Source organism: Meleagris gallopavo, chromosome 1 (genome assembly GCF_000146605.3).
Source record: "Meleagris gallopavo isolate NT-WF06-2002-E0010 breed Aviagen turkey brand Nicholas breeding stock chromosome 1, Turkey_5.1, whole genome shotgun sequence".
Taxonomy (NCBI): Eukaryota; Metazoa; Chordata; class Aves; order Galliformes; family Phasianidae; genus Meleagris; species Meleagris gallopavo.
The window spans coordinates 25,105,979-25,126,065 of NC_015011.2; positions in this window are offsets into that span (position 1 = coordinate 25,105,979).

A 20,087-nucleotide genomic window follows, 5' to 3' on the forward strand; every position below is an offset into this window, starting at 1 on the left:
TTTTTTTTTTAATATAATGTAGGAAACCTCAATTCTCTTCTAAAATCTAGCACAAACTTTCATAGTTTCAACAAGCAAAACAGTCTGTGTGTGCCTTCTTTTTGTTGCCTATGAAGTAAGGATAGCAGGATTTACTTCCTAGGAAAGCTATAGTCTAGCTTCTCACCAGCAAACTCCAAGCTGTAATTCTTTGTTAATAATCTCCAGACCACTATCTGAGAAATTAGCAAATGTACCTGGCAGCCATCCTGTAGAGGATGTCAGGAGGCTCCATTAGGAGGCACCATTGCTGGATTTTCAGTCTTGTTTCTGACTCTGGTCCTCAGTTTTGGCCTGTCTCACTGGCAGTATTATTGACAGAGATCGCTTTACTCCCTTTCTCTTTCCTCAAAGAGTTAGTGAAGACATGACGACAAAATAAGAGCTACCACTGCGACAGCAGGATAGTTATCTCAGAAAGCATACCAAGGCACAGCTTCAGAACAATCCCACAACACTATTTAGAAGTTGACTGACTTCTTGTTAAGGACATAACAAATCAGTTTGTTCATTCTAGGGATGATAATGCCATTTCACTGAAGTACAACTGAGCGCCTTTTACATTTTCTGTGCGCAGCAAAAAAAAAAACCATAACAATACTGTTGAGCCTTCTGAAATGAATACCTCTTGAAGCAATAAATCCGTTAAAGGAAAAATGGTTTCTGGGCGCCAAGGCTATGTGTTTAAGGATTTGAACTTTCTTAATGCCTAAAACCTGGAAAAAAACGTCCAGAAAGGACACCCAATTAGAAAGATATTGACTCATCCTGACAAAGGGGAAGGGGGAGGGAGCAAGGGAGGAAGGAGGGAAGAGATCAAGGCTCCCAACAAAAGGCCTATTCAGTTATAACAGCTTGGCTGTGGAGCCATTCCAGCATGCTTAAAAATACTTTATCCATTAGTTGAGAACTATTTCCTAAATGCTAGCTTGCTGCCCACGTCTGACCACAACCAGGTCCCTTTTCACACTGAGGACAGCAAGGTTCACGTTGTCAAAAGCTGCTTGCCGCCTCTTCTGGACCTTGTGCAGGAAAGATGTGATGTAAAGCAGAGGTGCCCTGTGTGAAACAAAACTGCCTGACCTCCAGCATGTATAGAGAGGAAGTACAATGCTGCTCAGTTCCTCCCAGGCTATTTTAAGAAAAGAGGACAAACGAATACAACATTTAACTACAGTTAGCCTTGCAACGAAAAAAAAAAAAAACCAGGAAGATCATTTTAGGTTAATTAAGTTATTAAGAATAAGGCTATTTAATGTGTTGGTATACAAGCTCAGTATTAATACTTCGCAATTTTAGATAAAGCTGCTTTATGTTAAGCTCTGGTCATACACCTGAATAAAGTCATCGAACATACAACACCAGTATTCTTATTGATAATAGGCAACAGATGAACATTTTTAATTACAAATGCTATGTATTTTTTGAACAGTAGAATGTTTAAATCAAATGCTTCTCTCTTGTGAACATTTCCTTCCCATTTATAAATGACATCGCTGGTACTATTAATATTTTATGCTAGACACTGTGGATACAACTTCATATAAAAGCATTTCTTTATCTGAAATGTGACTGTTGCTATTAAGTTGGCAGTTCTACCTTTTCCCAGTATTTTGTTGCATGTGGTTTCAGAGTTTAGTTTGAGGAAAATGACTGTCTGTTTTAATGTGTGTTTATTTCTCTTGACACATACGTAGCATACTTATGTTCGTTTGCATTGAGACTCTGGAGAAGATGCTGGGAGAATATTGTGCAGTTGATCTTCTCATCAAAGTATCTGCTTTTCTAAATGCGTCTGTCAGTCAGCTACAGCAAAAAGTACTCTAAATTACTATATATGCCAATTCACCTTTGTAACCTTTTCTCATGTGGATATTCTTAATAATATCAGCCCTATGTGAATGCGAAAAGGCTACATCTGTATCTACAGCATCTGTTTAAAGTAAAAATTCAATGAATAAATGCTTAAGTTCTTAAAACAAGTATTCAATAATTTATATTTGGGCTTTAGAGTTTACATCTAGTGAAACAAAGTTTGCAAAAATTCCTTGTTTGCATTCCTGAGCTTAATTATTTTCAAGCTAGGATGGGGAAGCAGCGAATGAAGTGGGCATTGTAAATATTCATATGCGTCCAGTTGCACAGAAGCATGTTTTTATTGTACAGAATTCAGTGAGTGCAAACGAGCTGCCTTTTTAGTTTCCTGAGACACGATAGCTATTAACCTAGGTTCGCAGGTACCTTGAAATATTTATGAATAATACAATATGATTTGAAAATATGATCTCCTTTTATGAATACTGGCACACTATAAGCCAGCTCTGCAGAAGACCTAAGAAAACTGGCAGGGCAAGATCAAGCATTTGTTTACATCTCACCTCCAGTGAAATATAATTATATTTTGGCTGACCTTTAAGAAGATGTAACAATTATGTAACGAAGTAAAATGCAAGCCAAGAGGAGGAAGGGAGGCCACTGGTCACCCAGTCTAGAATATACTGGAAACAAACTCTAGTTGCAGTGTATCATGAGAAATCCTACGTTTTACATGTAGTGTTGGATTTGTAAATGTTTCTAATTCAACAGAGAAACATATCCAGATGTTAATAGTTTGTTTCATTTTCTAAGCTACATCAAAGAGCAAGATGACCTCAATGCAAAACCAGGAATGAAAAGAATTCCCGAATTCTGACCTAGTAGCAGCCTGAGTTCAGAAGCCTTCCTGCCAATGCTTGCCTTCTCCATTCTCATGAGCTGGGTGTTGTCTTTTTTATTATTGTTATTTATTTAAGGGAAATTCATATGCCATGTGAAATATGATGTGTGCTGGGAAACAGAACTCAGTGCTGGAAGTGCAAAGGGCAGTTACAGTGCTGTTAAAATACTGTCTAGGAAGAAGTGCCTGATTAGATTTAAACTTGCTCCAACATTCCTCAGAAAAGATATCAGGGTAGAAAAACAGGGGTCTTTTTTTCTTTCATCTCTTGAATCCAGGTTGGAAAGTGCTCTGTGACCTCAACAAAACTGGTACAGAGTTTGCCCTTACTGCAGATCGGGTGTTGAACTTTCCATAAACCTTTCACTCATCCCTCTGACATAAGTGCTTCCAGCTGAGGTTGAAACTTAACCAATGTGCAAAGTGGATCATCAGATAACGCTGAGCTTCAAGCAACCAAGGTGATCAGCTTGGTTACATGGGTGTAAGTCATATATCACATTATACTGGTGTAATGCAATGGAAAGCACAACAATGACAGCAGAATAGCAAGGTCCTAGGATGCAGCAAGACAGAATTTGCTCAAATGCAACAGCTGTGGGCAGAGAAATGAAGGAAAGAGATGAGTTACTTGCCTTCAGAAGGCCTCAGGTAATAATAATAATTTTATTTATTTCCTGAGTCTACTCTTCTAGGCCATAGATACTTGCAGTTTAGAACTAAGTGGACAATTCTTGCTATTCAACAGCATTTTTTGAGTAGTTTGTGGATTTTTCTTCCAATTCTTTTTTAAGCTTATATCAACTTTTAACACCACACATGTCCTGTAGTAACTTAATTGCACAACGAGTTATTTTTTTTTAGGTTTGAACTTGCCATATACTAACTTCATCTGAGAGCCACTTGTTTGGTGCTGTCAGTCCCTGTTTAACTCCTCCATAATCTCGATGTTTTCATAAACATCCCTCTTTTCTTGTCTTTTTTTTCTAGCCTTATGATTCTTAAGTTATTTAATTAAACGTTGTACTGAAACTATTTCATACTTTTGATCATCCTTGTGAGTTTCTCTGTATCATTCTTACTTGGAGAAAGAGTGAGGGGAAAGTGGGCCAAAAATATTTACAGCATTCAAGATGTGAGCACACTGTGAAATTACAGAGAGGTATAATAATATTTTCCATTTTAAGCTGACATTTTCATATAACTGTTTCTCTACAATTATCTACTATTTATAATTTGAAGATCTCGTTCCTGGTTGACAGGCTGCATCTGTTAAGTTAGAATTTATATATAATTGAAGTTGAGATTATTTTTCCCCATGTTTATTTACTTTTCATTTAAATTGCTTTTTGTTACCAAATATTATGTTCTGCAATTTTTCTCAGATGGTCCTCAACTCTCTTGTCTTGAATGACTTTATAGTACCAAAAAACTTTGTTGTTTCACTCTTCATCCACCCTTTGTCCTCATTTATGACAATGTTGAAGATCATAGGTTTAGCACACACTTTTGTAGATCTCTGCTAGTTTCTTTTCTCAACTGAGAAAATTGACTATATAAACTTACATTTTTTTCCTTTATATTTTAAGTGATTATTCATCCATTCAAAACTTTGTTTCTTACTCAATGGCAACATAGTCTGTTTTACAGGTATTTAATAACATTGTAAAAAGCCTTTTGGGATTGCAAGAAGACTGGCAGCCGGATTTCTCTTCTCTAAATGATCACTGGCTCTTCATTCATTCTTGATTTTTTATGTGTGATTTCTCTGTACAAAGACCAGTGCTTTCCCCTACAAAACATATATTATTTATTTACATGTTTTCTAATTCCTCTTTTCTTTTCTGTTCATATTTGCCAAGTTCATGCCAGAACAAGTAGGTTCCTTGATCCTCCTTATTTTTTTTTTAATCAGCATCACATATTTGCCTTCCAGTTCTGGGATATCAAAGCAGTTTAAGCAAAAGATTTCACTATATAGTAAATTGTCTGGTTTCCTCATATCTGAATTACTCTAAAGTTGTTGATTTCATAAATTATATCCATATCCTTTATATCAATATCAACCTTTTAGTCTTGATCTTCTTCCCATGACTTATTTTGTTGAAACAGATCTCATAGTCCTTTCATCACATTAAATATATAAAAATGCTTGTATTTACAGCTTTGTCTTCCCTTAATACTTTTGGCATATCTGATTATCCAATATCTCTACAATCTCCCATTTCCTTCTTACAAACTTCTTGGTTTTCATTTATTTGGGGAAAAATAAAAAAAAGAGAAAGATTTTTAATTCATGCCTTCTGCAATTTTTTCCTCAATTCCTACTGTCCCCTTTTTGCTCTCCTTTTCGGTTTCTTCTTTAAGGTTCTTCATTTCAATGTAGTTCCCTTCTACAAAATTTATGGGATTTTTGGCTTTGTTTTTCTGGCAATTATTCTGCAATTAAATACATTATGACCATGCTAAGCTTCCTGTATGGATTGCAAACCAAGATTAAAAAAAAATAAAATTAAAACCTACTTTAGCTATAATTTCAATAAATTTTACATTAACACCATTTATTTTAATATCAGGGAAGTGAAATGAACTTTTGATGTCCCAAGAAAAGGGCATAGTACATAATATAATGATAGCATCTTGGAATTAAACTCTTTTCTTGATCTTCCTGAAGCTAGGGAGTTGCAGTAGCCAAAAACCATCATGGCTCAGTGCAACTTTGACATCACCTGCAGCCTGCACAGATAGATAATGTTCCATGCATGTTGCTGAGTTGGAGACCAGCATCAGCAATAGTTTGCAGCCCTCAGGCCCAGTCAGAAAACGATTGCTGCAATAGCAAGCTCTGAGGTATTACTTCGCATCACAGCATGTTCACTTCTTGCCCAGAGCTTCATTTTTTTCTTTAAACCTTCCTCTGATGAACATTATCTTGTTCCAATATATTTCCCCAGTGAAGTCATTGTGGTGGTGAAGTTCTGTGACAGACAAAGCCCTTCTATAGGGCTGCTTGCTGACGTGATGGCTTATACATGGTGCAGAAGGGATGGTTACTGAAAAGAGATACACAAAAGCACGTTAGAGTCACAACACTTTTACTGAGCCTTCCATGAGCCCCTGATGCTAGCCAACCTGTAGATCAGATGTCAAGGGGGTCCTCCAACCTAGAATGCTCTGCACATGGCCTATGAGCCTCGTGGATGTAGCAGTAGGCTGCTGGGAATAAATATATACTTATTAAACCAAATACAAGAGGAAGCAATAAATAGATAAAATTGGAATAAGACTGGCAAAAATGGCATTGAAGTAGACAGAGATGGCAACTGATTTTTTTACAGAATGGTTAAAGAAAAGTAAGGGATACTACAGTATGCAGTAGCAGCTAACACAGTGATGCATTTTATTTGCTTAATGGAGGCAGAGCTTGAGCACAGAAGTTTGGAATAATGTGATAGCTTTCAATACTCAGTACAAAGTCACTCCTATTTAGGAGAGTTTCCAAAGAGCAGTCCAGAATTTAGTCAGTCATATGTAGATTGTGTTTAACATGTGGCTTAGAATTTGAAGGATCCTAGCCAGAACTGCAACAGCAAGCTCTCAGTGGCTTATCATTGTGGCTGTTACCTGCAGCATTTCTAGTTTCAATCAGCTGTTAATGCTTCTCTTGTAAGATTATAAAATAATTACAAATGGCTCAGACTAGGAGGTGTGAATGTCACTTAAAGCTCATTTCTGTTTCATATGGTTTCCAGCGTTCTCTGTAGGCAGCAGATGAGGGTCTGCAGAAAAATGGGAGCAGAGAAACAAACAATAATAACAAGCGCTAATCAGAGTGTAATAGTCTTTTGAGTTGCACTTATGTTAAAAGGTAATCACTGATATTCACACAGCACTGAATAAGTAGCATTTCATATGGACTTCGTAGTTCCAAAAAGAAAATAAAGCCTTTGATTTCCTGAAAGACATCAGCAACACAACATGAAGAAAAAACAGTTCTGAAGTTTCACTACTGGCTTTCAGGAGTTCTGCATTTTCTCAGCTGTGATCCTGTGCAAATGTGTGAAGTACATTTTACACCAGTTCTACTTTAACATTGTGGTTGAACAAAATTATCCTGTTGCAATTCTGCGGCAGATGGGTGTCTGCTATGTCAGCAGTATCAAGACTTGAGTGTGTCTGGACATAGGTGAAAGTGGTCACATAGTTGACCAGGTAACTTAGATGGTGGAAACTCCTATTAAAAAGACTAGAAGCACCAACCTGATTTGATGGCAGAATAGGCAACGGTTTCATCACAATAAATCTTGAGAGACAACACCAACACATGCAGTTGCTACCCCCTGTTGCAGTGGCAGTGGGGACATGCAGGGATTATTTCACATAGGAGTGTTGCTACTGCCATGACCATCATATGTGAGCCTGTGGCCTGAGAGTGCTTTCAAAATGGAGATGTAGTTGGAGACCTCGGTCTGTGGATCTAAACTCCAGTTCTTCTACAATCTCATCTGTTCTGCTTTTAAAATACAGAAGTAATATTATCTTCACCAGTATGTGCAAACATTCATTTCCAGCATTCGTGAAGTAGTTTGTGATCCTTGAAGGAAGGATGTTGTTGAATAGGAGGCTTGTTTTTTAATTTCTATATCAAACACAGAAAAAAGATTATATTCTTCTGAATACTGTTAAGATTGCCTCAAAAATTTGAGATGTCTAAATAAGACATGAATAGCATAAAGCTCAAGACTAGTTTCAAATATAGATAAACTGCAGTTTTCATAATACAACTAAAATAGAAAGCAAACAAGCTTTCAAATCCCTATTTTATTTTATACATTTTTAATATATACATACTGAAACAGTATATATATATATTACACGTATGTAGGAATCATGCATACGTCCTAGCTACCCTGAAGGATTTATATCAGCTTGAAAAACAAATCATATCTTCAATATGATACCAAATACCTGTATTTCTCACAGACTTATCTATTTATTTGATTAAAATACAAAATATATCTGGAGCTTAATACACAACAACTGTGAGTGCCTGGAAGAGAAAAATATCCAGTAAATTATTCATTGTATTACATCATATAATCTTTGCATTCATAAATACAGTAATCATGAAATGTGGACATTAAAATCAACAATATAGTAATGTGAAAAAGCAGAATGGTAGTTTTTTCATGATAATAACCTTAGTGATATGTGATTCTTTATATACACAAATATGATCTTTAAAATGGCCTCTATCAGCTTAAAAAATGGACAATATCATGAAACTTGTTAAAGCCACGGTGAACTGTGGCACCACATCCAAATGCAGAAAAAGACAATCACATTTTTCGACATTTCTATAGCTGATGGCATTGAAATGTCAGCAAAGCTCAAAGCAAAAGTACACAATAAATTTGATATTACACCACATGTTTGATTAAGCCCAAGGGTGAAATTGTAACCTGCAATTTTATTCTGAGTCAGTAGATTTCTGACACATTTTGATTCTTAACAATGGGAAACTCAGTGTTAAGGCTTCACAAAATTCAGTAGGACTGTCATTGTTTTACTCACTTTTCTAGAAATTGGTCTTTATGAGCCCAGTGGACACAAATACAGTTTAAAATGTTATTATTGTAAAATCTGTTCCCAAGGAATGGCTCAAATAAACAGACTATTTGACTATGCACACAAAACACAGACTGTTAATAAATTGCAAAAGTGCAGTTTTCATCCAAAAGGAGCATTGCTATTTTCTACTTCAATTTTTCGATACTTTAGAATTAGTTGTAAACACGTAGTTGAAGTTGTTTGGGTTTAAAATGCAATAGTGTCATCTGTAAAAATGTCCAGGAATTTCTGACCATTCTTACTTATTTTTAATAATGCATTTATGATCATTTTAAAGCAGAGGATAATTTCAGTAACAGCTAAAAGAAAAACAACTCTGCCTCGCAATGAAGACACAGAGAAGCAGTATCAGTTATTGTGACAGATATCAAAGAAGAAACACCTGACTACAGACGAAAGAAATACAAATGGTGAAATGCACTCTGGTTTATGACCATGGAGTATGGTAATTAACTGACACGTACTGAAACACTTTTTAAGAAATAGCCTATTCAAAAGTCAGGCATTGTTTTTGTTGTTCCTAATTTTTATCACACTGTGGGATCACTCAGAAGCGATGCTGTCAACGCAGCAGTCAAGGACTGAAGTAATTGGAACTGCTGGGTGAAAAGACAAGCTCCGTACAGGAATTTCCTGCCACTCTGGTGACTGTGACAGAAAAGCTCTGAAATGCCGATAGAGATCTAGAATGATGAAGAGCTGCTACGTTACTGAGAAATCTTGGAAGTTTGCTTTTGTTTTATTTGTTGAAATCTTACCAAAGAAGGCTTAAAGCCTGAGACTTGTAAAATGTGACTCCAGAATGACCTCTGACAGATGAGGTTGCTGTAGATGTTATGCTTCTACTTATCTGTGAATACTGTTAGCTCCTTTGTTTCGTTTCCGAAAACAAAAGCACATTTTTTCCACTGTTCATCATTATTTATAAACTATGAAGTTAATTCCTTTATTCTGAGACCTCGTAATTTTCCTGATACTATTTGTTGGGGCTATATTTTGTAACATTCTAGATTACTATCCTTGTATTCCACTCTGTATCCTTCAGTCATAAACAAGGCTACATCCATGTAAGAAATTTCAAATTAAATTGTTGCAATGTTGAACTTAATTATCCTGCATCTCAGTAGAATCTGGAACTCCGTGATAGGCACGCACCCTCCTGCTGCCTTGAGACCCCAAATAAATAGGCTCATGAGAGTAGGACCCACAGAACCAGGGAAATGGCACAAAGTAAAAAATGTCAATAAGGATATCTATCAGCAATCCCAGGTAGATAACTCCCAGGTCCATCTCCAGCAGGACACTGATGATTGTTTCCCTGTTTGAATTATCAGACGCAAACTCTCTTCTGATTCTAAAAGCTTTGCAGAGGGTAAGGGAAATCTGAAGTAATCTACGTGATTAGATGAAGAGGTAAAAAGATGAATTTGTAAAGTCTTCAAGTAGTTGGCTTGTTGATACCACTAGGATCATAGTTGTGACCTACAAGAAGGTATGACACGTCCTTTATAGGTAACTCCTTGGACACCCACAGCACTACAGCGATGTCTTTGAAGACTTAGATTCTGACCTGCAAACATTAGGTGCCTGCAAGCTATTTGAAGTGAATGGGCCTTCACATAATTTCATGTAAGTGGATCTAAATTCAGTAATAGAACTTAATGATTTATCTGAAGAGCATCTTCTGGAAGGATTAAAACTTAGACTGATGAAAAACCCATTGGTTTTGAAAGAGTGTTAGCTAGGCATTCTTAGATATAAAACCAATACCCAGAATAAGTGCTAAAACATTTTTATTTTGTACATAATTTTTCAAGATAGCTAAAAAACATTGCACGAAGCAGACAAAATGAAAGCAATAATCTTCAAAGCCTAATACCACATCCTTTTCCTTCCTGGCAGGAGTACAAAAATGCAAGCTAAAGGAAGATAACTTCTTGCTGAATGAAACAGCTTTCACAGAGACAGGATCTAAACTGCTTTCCCTCCTTCTGCTAAAGTCTTTTAAAAAACAGGAAAAAACTAATCTGAGGGAAATGGATGGGGGGAGGATTCCAGCAAACTGAGTATATAAAGAAATGCATTATATGGAAAATGTACACTTCTTATTATATCCAAACACGAAGTTTTTACATATCTGCTTTCTAAGAATTACTGTAGTTGATGTTACAATGTTACAAATGGACAGTTCACTTCAATGTTGTAAATGCAGTTATTAACTGACAAAGTTAATTGCCAAATACATAATGTCTCTCACTTTGTCTTAATTGTAAAATACAGAACTCCACAAAAATACACGCTTTTCACAAAGCAGTAGCAATATGAACCTAAAGATTTCTAAAATATTTTTCTTCTCATTTCTCTTATTTCTTTTGCACTATTCACACAACAATTTTTTCCTACACTAGTTCTCTTTTCTAGTCTTACTTCTAAGTATCATGCCATATTCCCATTACTTTATAACAAGCAATTATGTTAAGACTCACAAATTTTTTACCTAAGAAGAGAAAACGTTTACAGAGATCCATGCAATCTATGCTCACTACCACCAATCACATCCTCATACCACCACACCTACAGGAAAAGAAACAAAATATATTTAAGAAAAACATTTCTTCCTAAATTTAGAGTGCAGTAGATATTGAGAAGACGTGAATTGAAGAGTCAGTGTACAATTATCTCCAGAATCTTTTCACTGTGGCAGTGCACAGCTACTTATGAAAACACCAAATAAACAGCTGAGGATGGAACACATATAATACCAGTCTGATTACACGCTTCAAGCTATTAGACAGGACCTGGGAATAATCTCCCAACTTTATTACTGTTTTCTTTGAGACCCCCATGTCATCATTCTCACCGACGTTTCCCAAATTACTCTGCTTTATTCTGATTTTTTTTCTCCTGAAACCACTTAAAGCGATCCCTTTCTAATCTTGGATGGGTTACTGATAACAGGAACAATGCAGAAATTTCATTTTGAGATAATTGGATATTTTCATGTAATTTTTATTTGTGTGCATGTTGTAAACTTTCCTTTTGTCTCTGCCCAGTCTGACAGGTTACCTAGAAATAAATAATGCCATGATCAGTATAGACTTTCTACTTTTGGCCTGCTGGAGCTGCTTTTTGGAGAGAAAGAGTCATGATACATCCTGATACTCTTAATAAGGTAAATCCTCTTGGACCACTGGAAGAACAATAGGCAGTTTTCTATTGCATTCATATAATGGAAGTTATTAAAAATGCTCTAAGGCATGCAAGTCCCAGGAGAAGTGCCAATTTAAGGGAATATCCTTTACTTTATGCCTATTTAAAATATGTTCAAGAACATTAAAGTTGAATAGCCAGTGTCTCAGAGAGGATTCACATATTAGGGCATACCAATTGAAAGACTATCTACCCAAATTTCATACATATTCTTACGTCCTTGGCCACTTGAACATGCATTGTTTTTCACTTCTCAGAACATCACCTTGTCTATGTGGAGCCTTTAGACCACTAGCAAAAAAATTGTTTGCCAGTTACAAGGCAAGCTATGGAACAAGAATGCTGATCAATTCTCATCAATCTTCCAGAATGTGTTGACATGTTCTCTACAGTCTCTTTTAGATAATAAAGCTCACCATGTAGATTTGTCACATTCATTCTGAAGTGCGGTATGCTTACATTTAAGTCTTGGCTCTTCCATGCTGGAAATCAGTATTTTACTCTTTCTGCTAGATCCCAATTAGATTTCATCTAGAGGTCCATGCAGTTTTACAAAAGCAAACAGTTTATTTTCATTCACAACTCTGATTTTATGTGGAGCATGATCAAATGTGACAGGGCCATCATTGGTTTGATTAGCATATGAAATCTGTTTCTTCAATTCAGATGCTGAGATATATGTACTCCTACTATTTCTCATCCTCTTTGACCATAAGAGCTTTGCACCATCCAAAAGTCTTATCTGATTTTTAAAAGAAAGCTGGAGCTTTAGATGTTCTTCCATTTCTCTAAAAGATTTTCTTTGCTTTTCTTATTTTCCCCAGGGAAAAGGAAATTCAAATCCAGGTAATGCCTTCCTTTGTGAATTAGTATGTACAGAGGGACAAAAATTTCAGCAGAGAATGCACATGCACTTTCCAAACAGAAGTAATGAAATCATATTATTAGATTTTATCTGAATCATCCTTGTGCTGAGATTAGACTCAAAGCAAAAGGGGAATCTTTAGAGAGACACAGCTGTCATTAATTTGGTGATTTTAATTAATGTGTGTCATCAAGTATCATTATTACTTAATAGGTTGATGCTGTGGTCCCATAATTAGACATCTCAGATCCACAAGGCAGTGACCACTGCTACACCTATGTCATTTCTGAAAGCAGGCAGCTCTACCAGATGCCATAGATCTTTATGTGGCTGTATAGATCACACAGCTGGAAACTGAGAAAAGCCTTTAAAATATCCTACTGTACATTTTCTCCAGATAAAAGGGAAATGAAATATTCATACAATATAAGGCTTCCTAGGCTGGAAATAGGGTTTCTCTTGCCAAAGGAAGCAAGCACCTTCTATAGATTATTTTGCTTGCCAGAAATATGGAATAAGCATTACCTGACTTCTTAAATTCACTCTTTTATTTGATTTCTTACCAGACTGAAGTGAAATGTGAACTGTAGCTTTAAGGCCTCTCCCAGACTTAATAAGGTCCAGGTGTACTTGAAGCAGTTAATTGCTTCTGAAGGGAGCTAAGAGAATATTGTTCCAAGAGCCTGTTATTTCTGAAAAGACACTAAGTTCAGGGTTTGCTGCCTCAGTGAGTTCCTATGGTGAAAGTTATTCATGTGCAGGAACTATCAGGCTTGAAAGAAAGAGCTTTTATGGAGAACCTCTTTGTGGAAGGATGAATACACTGAAGATTCTCTGCAGAAGGCTATTTGAATTACGTGCATCTTAAATAGTAGATGTTGAACTAAACCCCTCTGAATTTTATGGAAATGGTCCCGATGTGCAAAACTGGGCTCATGATCCAGGTTTCTTCCTAATAGAGGGGGCTAAATTCTGCTCTCAGTTAAGGCTCCTCTCCAATTCCATTAACAATAATCTCTAGATGGCTCTTTTGAGAACTGAACTGAAATCTCTTGGGGTAACTAACTTTCTTTTGAGAAGACTCAAACCTTTTTCAATAGTAATTCTGCACTTCTATCGTATTTTGATAGAGTTTCTATTTTTCTATTTTCCTTTTTTTTTTTTGTCAATTAAAATACATTATTATTATTTACGCCAATGAGTAACAAAATATACACAAAGGAAAAATCTACAACATCAGTTCCTTCTTTACCATGCTACACATTACCATCTCCTAAAAACCCAAAACATATTACAGCTTGTAGGTATCTACTTAATTATGCTCCTGCCATTTTATGTGACTATCCCATTAGAAGTGTTTGTGCATGTTTGTGTCTGGGGGGGAAGGGTTAACACAGAGCAATAACTACGGCAAGTGCTTCTGTGTGGGGACACAAATTTTTATTAAAACACACTGAATTATAAAAAATATATATCATGTTGATTTGCAAGAAGAGCTACTTTGTAACTGAGATACTATGCTACAATTTCTAAGGTGCAAGCTAAATTCTTTCATTTTCCATTCTGACCAAGGATAAGTCATCCAATTTTTCAGTCTAATCTTGCTCTTGGAAGAAACTTATCTACTGGAACTAAAATTTTCCAAAAAATTCAGTCTGCAAGGGAAATTTCAGAACAGATGTTTCAGGCTTGGCAAAATTACAAGCAAAGAAAACGCACTTACTTTGGGAAGCATGAAACAATTATGAGGACTGATGAGCTCTCTCTATTAGAGTGTAAACAGGTTGTGCATTAAAAACTTTATAAAAACAAGGGTTTTTACATCCCACATGCATATCCTCATACTACTGCCTTTATTTTTCTGCACGATTCCTTACTCATAATTTCAAGATCCTTAACGCTTTCAGAAGACATGAAAGTGTCATCTTCAAATCCAGCGTAACTCAAGTACTGTAATATTTGTGTCATTTTCTTCTTACTTAAACTTTCTAAAGACCTTTTCCAGACATGAGGTGAAAAATTTCATTGAGACAGCATCTCCATATCTAGCTGCACTTCAACTCAATTTCTTCACACTTCTTGTCATGCTAAACTTAAACATTTCTGCCATAATAATATAGCTGTGTTTCTGGGTTATTATATATATGGTTCTTCTACACCTTTCTTTTCCACAACTTTCAACATTACTTGAATTTCCATCAAGTCAGAAATCTGTTCATAATTCCAGGAACATATACACAATCTCTTGTTTTTTCTGGCACTCTTTCTCAGGGGTTATTCATTGTTTGCAGGTGATTGGTGGCTGAGACATTATTTCTAAATCCAGCCTACTCTTGAGTATGATTAGAGTGTCATTAAATATTTTTTAATGTACATAAACTGCTGGCTATAAAACCAAACCATCTGGCATTTCTATGTGCTGGTGGTTGGTAATAGAGTAAAAGAACATATTCAACCCATTTTGTTCTTAACACAACAGTAATAATCCAAAAGAAACCCAGATTTTTATTTATTTATTTATTTATTGCCAGAGAAGGAGCATTTTAATGCTGCTGAATATTATTTTAAATCATTATTATTCTGCCATCTAAATATAGCTGCATCTTGGAAGGCCCCAGCATCAAAATTTCAGACTCTGTAGTATCACAAGTTTAAGGCACAAACTACTCAAGTGATATTACACTTAAGAATCTGGAAAACTGAATTTCCAGTAAATTCCTAAAAAGTTTCATTCTTTGTCTGTTTAGTTTTACAGTTAGTAATGTGTGAATACGTTCAAGATGTAGGCACAATGTGTTGGAAAGGAGTGTGCAAAGTGGGGAGTACACACTGGGACATCACAGCAAAGCAGCCATGCTATTGTAAGTGTCCTACCTAAGAGCACTAAATGTGGAGTGAAGGCCTAAAATCACCTTACTTCTCTACCATCAATAAATTCAATTTAAATGTAGTATCTTGGGGGTCTTAGCTATCTTAGATACCACTTTCTTTTTTGTTGTTTTGAAAATTATGGAAAATTATTTCGGTGCTTCCCCCAAAATAGTTATAAAGAACTCATTTAATATAACAGATTTTCCTATTCTACAAGAAGAGAAAAAGGGAAACAGAATGGAAAAGGAAAAGGGGAAAAAAGAAGGAGAAAACACACACACACACACAAAAAGTCTTCTCAGTTCTTTATCATATCACAAAGAGCCGTTTCACAAGACAATTTGCTTTCTTCACATCATAAATAAAAATCTGGTATTCCTATGTTTCCTTTAAGCTCATCTGTTTGGAATATTTCAGACCAAGGCAGCATGCCAGTCTGATGAACTAAAGAACTTCTTTGGAAAACACCAAGTACCAGATCTCTTGATCATATGAAAAGCCCTTACTTTGAATGTACTTCCATTTGCCATTTTTGGCATTGCATCTCACAGACAGATAAACTTCTCACAAATAAGCAGTTTTCAAATTGTTTAAAGTTGCATAACCCCAAATGTTAAATTCTACCCAAAACTGAATAGGAATCAGAAAACATTTTATCTCCTGCTTTACCTCACAACTTGATTTAAACTGCATCTCTATGCAGAGACTCTGCAGTGCTCCAAAGCTGAGTCGATGAAAGTATGGATTTCAGTAATGTCTGAAACAAAACAAGACACGTTGCCATTTCAGGAACTCAACAACATGGACAACCGTCCTGGCACTTTTAATTTAATTGACAAGTATTGCACCCTTTCTAGAGTCCTAATAGCCTCACATTATGACAGTAGGTTGAAGTCTTAGGATGCGACAGCTCTGTCCTCGTCATAGGATTTCTTAGTATCTCTAAAATTATGCCATCTCAAATTAGTCATGAAGCCATGAATGTGCCACCCAGGAGAATCTTTTTTTAGATAGTCGTCTTGTTTTAGTAAGATATTTTAAGCCCTCCAGCAAATTATTCAAAATCTCATTGCCTTTCCATTCTGCCTAGGCTGTATTTAAATGCAAGCAACTGAACTGAGGCAAAACGGTGTGCCCAGTGGAGTCAGGCTATGACTTCTTGCAACAGCACTGACCAGACATGTTACAGGAATTTTACAATATAATGTTTGAAAAGCGCATTACTATTCAACCTACTCTGTCAATGCTCGAATCCCGCTGAACAGTGTCTGCTCCAATCATGAATCTTTTTTCTTTACATGTCCTGTATTGGTGAACAGCAAGAAAATGAACACTGTCTGTGATGCTAATGCTATTGCACACATAATAAGGGACAGCTTGTTTGCTAAGTTGGATGGCATAACAGCCTTTGCACAGTGCATGAGGCAGGCTCAGAAAGTCATTTACAGTGGTGAAATTTGTGATGTTCTCACTTTCTTCCTTGAAAGAGGCTAATAATACTTTGGGATTACCTATGGGTTAAGAGGGCTAAATATGAAAATCTAACCTCAAACAAGACAACAGTATTTTGGGATGAGGTAGGCCAAAGACAAATGTCTTAGCATTGGTTAAGTGTCATTCTACTCTCCTTCCATTCCGGGGCACACATAATAGAAATAAAGACTATATACATAAACATACAAAGAAATTAAAAAGTCATGCTTTCAAACAAACAACATAAACCTATTTTCCTTAACAGAAATCACATATTAAAATCCAATGCAGAAAAGCTGATTCAGTACCAGTATTTTTTACCATTTTATTGACATAGAAGGTATACATTGAAAATAAACACCATCTGGTTCCAAATTTGGCTGTTGACCAGTTTACGGGTCTGACTACTGTCTATCCTAATACCAGTTCTGTAGTTATCCAATTAGGTAGAGCTGGGAAACACACATCAGACATTCACATCCACATCTGTATGTGACAGACAGAACTTCTGATAGTCAGTGAAGCACACGGAAAGTGGCTGATTAAATTCTTCCATCTGAATTTGTAGGCTGAAAATCTGATCTCAAGTTTTTCCACTCTTTCTAAAATCTGACAGTTCGACATCCACCTCCCCAACTTCAACTGATTCTTAATGTGATTTAGAATGACATGAGGCTGCATTTTTACTCGGTGAAATGTGCAGTGTAATTTGTTCTAAATGTTAAAAGAGGAAGATTAGTTAGATTTCTATATTAATAACCACTCAAAACTAAGCAAAAAAATCAGTGACTTCTACCTGTTTAGACTTACGTAAAATATGGAAGGATTTTCTCCCCGTAATAAAAGCATTATAATTAATCTTTCTTTCAACAAAAGTTAAATTAATAAGCATAATTAATACACATCAGCTTTCATATGTCTTGTTATGAGAATGTACACCCCTATCCTCTTATTGTTTTTGTTGGGGAAAAATGAATCTGTTAAGAGGATTAATACATGCAATGTGCTTTTAAATGATAGTAAAAAAAACAGCACAACATTTGAAGCATTTCTGAGCAGAAAGCACTTAATAAAATCTATTAGCAGTAGTAACAAAATATTCAAAAAGTCAATTTGTAAAGCATTTACTTATATTTCCTATGTGCAAATCATTTTGTATGGACTACAAGGATCAGAGAGTGAAGTGTCAGCAAATAACTTCTGAAATACAAGATACCCTTGTAGTTAAATATTTCATTTCTGCATGAGTGGTCGTGAACATCTATGGATTTACCAGCCTTTTGTAGCCTATATAGCAGGATAATATGAGAATACCTTCTACAAGTGAAATTGAATTTTAAGATATTCAGATAAAGTGGGTCAGAATAGTATGGAATTATCAACAAACTTAAAACACTTCATGTCAATTTTTATTACATTCAGTAGAACAGAGCTCTCAAAAATGATATAATCTAACCTTTTCAATAATAAAAAAAGAATACTCCTTCTTTAAAAATCTGATCTCACAAGTATTTTTCTTTAGGGAAATACAGCTCATCTCAGAAATATCCCTCTCTTCCTTTCACTGTCATTTATCATTGAATTCAACTGAATCTCTTTCACTGAGACTTTATAATTTCATCTTTAATACCCCCCACTAATCTCCCTCATGGTGGCCTTCAGCCAACAAATGTTCTTTACATTACAATACCCTCATTTATTCAATTCCCAAGAAACAGATCTGTGAAAGGGTTAACCATTTGATTGTCAAAAGCTTAGGGTTCTGCTGAGCTACTAAATTTCATGTGCACTTATTACCTAGGTTAGGTTCAAGCCATCGCTGGGCTGGCACAGCATTTGCCTAACAGGAATAGACCCCTGTAGGGAAAACTAGACAATTAGATGATACCCTGCACACCTAGCATTTACTCAGCCTAACCCATACTGGTATAAACTGAAAGGTAAACCATCTTTCCCTGATTACTCACTGGGAGTGCCAGTTCCACAATAAGGGGCTGCTACTAAATCTAAATCAGAAGAATTAAATTAGTTTACCAGCTTCCAGCTTCTGCTGCCCCTCTATGCAGTACCTGTATGACTGCACCTTGTTGAAGGGAGTGGGGAGGAATCATTTGCAGCTTAAGTGGACAATATGAAAATACTTTATTTTTCATCTCTTATGTTATCAGAAAGAAATTACCCACCAAAAACATGAATGTAATAGCAAGGGGTCTGAAGTGACAAGAAGAATGCATTTGTCTTCTGCTCAGATTACGAACTTTAAGTACAGTTAATTGACACTTATTAGAAAGACCTCTAAGTTTCACCTATCAAATGCCCTGCATTTCAAATAAATAATGAAGCATTCTTTGGAACATGTACACAAATATGTTTCCTGTGTTCCAGAAGAATGTGTCCTCCCTTCCTTCTCTTCCCCCCCCCCGCCCACCTTCCCCCTTACCCTTTCTCCTAATTCACACGTAGTTCTTTAAGAAAGCCTTTAATAGCCTTAACAGGAAATACTGAGGAAGCTTTAACTCCTTTTTGAGAAGCCTGGTGATTTGGACATTCCCACATCAGATGCAGAGAATGTAGCTTCAGATTCCTGTCTCAAGTTAAACTAATTGCAGCATCTTGAGAGGTCTTGCCCTGTATATCAAGACACACCAAGTCAGCATCCCTTTCCAGCTGGTTTCTGCTACAGTGTCCAATTTCTGCAAGGTCCAGAAACACTTCTGAGGTTTGAACCTGTGCCTTGGACTTAAGCTAAGAGTTTTGTTGGCATTTGGGCAGGTGGTAAGCACTGGGGCAGGTGTTGACATTTGGGCAGGACACAAGAGCATCAGCACCCCACCCCGCTTACTGGCTAAATTGTAGGCATTTACACAGCCAGGAAACAGCTTGCTGGACCCGAGATTCCACATAGTGCAAAGTATCTCTGTATGAAGAGGATTGAAGTAGGTAGGTGCCTGACTCTCCCTATTTCTTTCATCCAAAGACAGTTCTTTATAATTGGCCACCCACAGCCAAATGAAAAAAAAAAAAGAAAAAAAAAGAAAAAAAAAAAGGGGTGTTCCTTTTATCTTCATGAAGAAACAGGCAGAAAAATGTTCTTAACCCCCTTGCAAAGTCTCTTTACTGAGTTTCTGATGATCTTGTCACTTTGAAATAGAAAAAAAAGTATCCTGTGGTTTATTTGCCAGCCTGTGTCATGGTATTATGAAAACCTGAGTACACTGCCTAATTTTACTAGATCGGAAGAAATGATCCAGTCGCTTGGAAACACAAGGGATAAAGTTCAGG